Below are 5,112 nucleotides of genomic sequence, written 5' to 3'. Positions count from 1 at the left end.
GTCATTAAGTAGTGTTCTCCTTAGAGAGCTCAAGGTTCTCTTGACACACCCTGCCCAGAGCAGTCAGGAGCAAGGAACACCAGATGGAGCCAGTGGAAACCGAAAATGAGGACTCCAACAGACCACAGACTTTTTCTGGGAAACCTAGGGAGGTCTGAATCTGTATCAGAATATGGATAGTATTGCTTCCTTTGCACCAGGATCTGGTAGCATCTCTCAATTCCTGGAACACTGCACGTTCATGGGTCCCATGCTCTCCCATCAAGTTTCTACTTCCCATGTGCCCACAAGCAACTGAGATTGTCGACCAAACCTCCCCACATACATGGCAATGGCCAACGCACAATTTCTCTTTCACGTGCCTCCTACCTAAGCTGTCGGATTTCAGTCTCCTGCCTGGCTCCACAAGTGTTGCTTCACAAGCTGCCTTGGAGCTGTCCGCGTGTCAACAGAAAAATGATTCCCCACGTGTGGAGGACATTTAGACAACAAATTAAGTGGCTAACCTGTCCTATTTGGTGAGGGAAATGTTGAAAATACCAGGACTCTTAGAAAATCAAAATTAAAAAAAAAACCTAAAAAATAAATATAAAAATGAAGGGGAAAAAGAACGCACTCAAATGAAAAATGAAAAAAGTTCCAATAATTAAAAAATAAGTATAAACAAAGAAAAGAAAGATAGAAAACAATGTACTGCAATACAAGAAAACTTCATTAGGAGGCCCTTCTCGGGTCACCAAAGGTGACTCGAGATCCACACACCCACATTCCGGGTTCTGAAGCGATTGTGGAGGGGCCTGCACTGGGTCCGGTCTCACACAGAATCCCCAGAGTCTCAACAGCATGATTAGATATCAGGGCTGTAATCCTGGAGAAAACCTACTGGGAGAGGTAAAGGCACATTGCATCCAGATGAGAAGGGGTGGGGCACGTCCACCGGCCCAGGGCAAGCACTTGGCTCAAGTGGTCCCGATGTCCTCCTGAAGACCTCTATCACCAAAGGTCTGAACCACTGAAGGCACGGCTACCACAAGAAGCTGAAGGATTGGTTGAGATTTGGCCATCCAGTGTGGACCATCACAGGGATTAATAAATCCCATGCTGCCAGTTCCTGCCCAGCCAACCAGCCAGGATTCTGGAACCCAAAGGACACCATTGGCATGGCTCCTACCAGCGCATCAAGGAGTAGGGTTCTGTCAGATGCCCTGCTCCCTGCTTGCATTCCCCAAAGCCCCTGATAACGTCCCAGGTAGGGGAAGTAGAAGGGACTACCCCAATTGCCCGCACACCTGCTGGAGAGCTGTGATCTATGGATGATTGGGAGAAGGGGATAAAGAGAGGTTTCCATATGGATGCCGTCAGAATGAAAACTGAAGTGGGTGGCCAGGATTCCCACCAAGTGTCCCTCTTTTGAAAATAGGCAAGCTAGATCTCAGGTGGCAGAGAACAGGAAAACATTCAGCTACTATTTCAGGTGTCACTTACAAAAAGGGAAGTTTCACCTCATGGACCAGCACTTAGGCTATGTTGTTGGAGTTGACCCTGATGATTTTTAGGAGCAGTGGGTTCCTCTTTGTTTCTCCTAAGGTGCTTTCACCTCTTCATTCCCATCGCGGGTTTCCTCAGTTCATTGGCATGCCATCATATGGTTGCATATCAGTTGGGATTTCCCTAGATCCTTGCCTATCACCCATTCTCATAGACAGTGGACTGCCTGTCCTACTGAGCAGACCCTTAGTTGGATCCATGAATGACAAAGGCACAGGAAGTCCCAGCCTGGGAAAGTTTCCACAGAGCAGAAAGTGAAAAGCTGAGACCGCACCACCAGTTTGCATTCCTATGAAAGCCTTCCTAATAGGGTTGTCATTTTCCCTGCAACAGGCCTCCTCCCATGGAGATCCCGATGGAAGCGGCTTGTTTGGAAGGTGACACATCAAGGGGCTCTGCACACATTGCTCAAGAAGAACCCGTACCCAGGCATCACCACCAGAGAACGGCTGGCCCGAGAAATAGACATTCCAGGATCCAGGATCGAGGTAGGTTTCAGCTTCACTTGCATTTTCCCTGGGGGACTAGTCGTGGAAACAATCAGGCCTGAGGCCATGCGTGTCAATCTACATGCTCAGCTGGGGAGCTAAGAAGCTTTGGCCCCTGTGTGTGTATCTCTGTTAAGCTCATGCCCTTTGAAATCATTCCATGTCATTCACTCGTGGAACCCAAGTACTATTGGATCACAGGCCTGGGACATTCAAACAGCTCAACATATCTTCGCAGACATACCGTAGAGATCATTTTTTCAGTGTTATTTCATGGAGCACAGAAAACACTCTGAGACCTTAGGTATGAGGAAAAAAAAAATATATATATATATCATATCCACAAGTGTTGCCTGAAGTTTGGTTCTTCTTTTACCAGTTAGGGGTGGTTCCAGAACCAGTGCATGAGAACGCTAAGGCAGAGCGTTTTGGGGTCTGCCGAATCCCAAGGAGAAGTGACACCACATGGACAGGAACAGCCTCCAGCTTGGACTCAAGGTAACTCCCCAGCATACAACACGGTTCTCTTCTTGAGCTTCTCCTTGACACAGGAACTTGCATGCATGGGCTTGCCATGTGTTTGGCAAGAACGCTTAGCAGAGGGACACATGACCACTGGTTCCTGCTGCCTTTCTGTTCCCAGAGGTGAACAATGTGCATGCCCCACCTGTTGGGCAGGTGTATTATTTCTGGGCAAGAAAGACTTTAAATCTTCTTGTCCTGAAACTGTAGGAAGGACAGAGTCCTCTTCTAGGGACACCTCAGACTTTAGATCCAAGCACTGGCTTGTGTGGACGGGTCCATTCTGACCTCAGTGGACTCAGTGAAGGAGAGGCTATAGAGAAAATGCAGAAGCATGAGAGAACACACACACACACACACACTCATGAATCCCCACGGATACCAAATTCTCTTTCTACACTGTATGTGCCATTGGCTTAAAGCCCGCTTTCTAACTCTATTCTCTTTTTAGACCATTTCCAAAGGAAGGTAGGGGGAAACGGACATCCATTTCTCCAACACAAAAGAGTATCCTCCTTCAAGCATTTGAGAAGAACTGCTTTCCAAGCATTGATACCAGGGAACACCTGGCCAGACTCACAGGTCTTCCAGTATCCCGCATTCAGGTACATTTTCAGAGTGAGACCTGTGAGTTTTTCAAACTTGGAAAGGATAGTGGTGCCTGAGACGTTGCTGGGGAATCGTGGGCTCCTTTGAGTTATCCACAGGATCCAGTGCCCAGGCAAGGAGGGGAATGTGTTGAACTTGCAAGTGAGAGATCGCCCAAGGAAGAATTTCCAAACCAAATGGTGTGTGTGTGTGTTTGGGGGTGGGGAGTTGGCAGTGTACAGGTATGTAGAAATAGTGAGCAGACAAAAGAGGGGAAACGGAAACATTGGCACCTATCTAGAGATCACAGAAACTGCCAGCTCTTGAGCAGCATAGTAGCACTCTCCATGTGGCCCTCAGGATTTCCTGAGTGTGAGTGGGGTTGCTGTCTTGTGTGTGGCAACGTGTTTGTCAGTGTCCTGGGCCTCAGGACCACAGGGCGGGAATGGATTCTACCCACAAACCGCACCTTGTCTGGATAACCTAAGAATCCAGGATAATTGTCCCAAGGAGTATTGGCAGGTGGATCAGAGGTCCCATGTGCCCTGGTTGAGAAGGCTCTGCATAGAGTGGTTCCTGGTATAGGAGTTGTGAAAGGCCCTTATCATATATGGAGGCAGACTCTCTGGAAGCCTCTCCTTTGGGACAAGAGCCAGTGACCCTGCTTCAAGCGGATCTTCATGGGCCTGTACTCCAAGAAGCCATGTCCCTGGACACAGGGGAAGCTCAACGTCCTCGCTCCTGATATCTCTTCTTCCCATGTAGCAAATGGAGGAGAGGTAGAGCCAAATCTGAGTGTGAGTGTTGTAGATGTGGATTCCTGGCTGCCTATTCCTTCCTCTAGACCCATAAGTGATGTGCTTGTAGACTTACCTATCATGTGGATGTGAGGCCAGGAGTGCAGGGTAGGGACTGAACAGCCAGCAGAGCTGAGAGCCTGCAATTTCAGCCTATCAAAGGGGGATGGACTCCAGGCCAGGTGTCCACAATTTCCCTAGGTGTTCACCTCGTTTCCAAAGGCCAGGTGAAAGTTATGGACAGAGTTCCCTTGAGATTCAGACCAAGAGTCCTGGCCTTGTCCGTGAGAGATCCCAGGTGGGGGTAGGGGGGAAAGAGAGCTGACATCTATCCCTTCTTCCCATGGCCACGACATGTCTTCTCTGTCCCAGGTCTGGTTCCAGAACAGAAGAGCTCGGCGCCCAGGGCAGAGCAGAAATGGCCCCATGAAGGACCTGGAAGCACACCCCAAACCCAATCGTTGTGTGACAGTCCCAGGGGAACAGGGCCTCCTGACCAGTGTCCCTGTTAGCTCTCCACAACTGGCTCTGTCCAATCCCCTGGGAAGCATGCAGGCCCTTGCTGCAGGGACAAATCCCATTCCCTGCATGGGCTTTGCCCCTCCACTTTTCTGTGGGGGCCCAGGGAGCTACGATGGTTCTGCCCACCCAACATGGGCAGGGAGGATACAACTTTCCTGCTCCTGGAGACCTGAGGAGACGTTCCTTCACGGGACCAAATCTGGGAGGGTTTCTCTCCATCCCACATGCACTCCTTTGCCCCCCGTCCCAAGGAGAATACCAGCAACAACATGAGTACTCTGTCATGGCAGCCCTGTCCTTCCAATACTACCCTCAGCCTCTAGCTGCCAATCCTTGCCAAGGCTTGAAGGAGGCAGGGCACCCCGGGAGCAACCATGCAGCACAGTGCTGAGGCGATGGGTCCCAGCTTGTCATCGGTACAGGACAGGCTCAGGATGGGGCAGTTCTGCAACCTGCACATGCTGAGACCCCTGGCTGGACGCAGCAGGCACATCCTCCTGCAGAGTTGTCTGCTGCATTCAACCCACAGCACCAACCCTCTGTAGAAACCTCAAGTTTTTTAGAGCAAGTTTGCTCAGCTTGCAGAGATGGAAGAAGACTCTCACCCATTTCTTTGTGGGCGTTTGCTGCAAGAGGACGCTCTGGGA

Source organism: Zalophus californianus, chromosome 5 (genome assembly GCF_009762305.2).
Source record: "Zalophus californianus isolate mZalCal1 chromosome 5, mZalCal1.pri.v2, whole genome shotgun sequence".
Lineage (NCBI taxonomy): Eukaryota > Metazoa > Chordata > Mammalia > Carnivora > Otariidae > Zalophus > Zalophus californianus.
Note: the sequence above shows the minus strand (reverse complement) of the source record.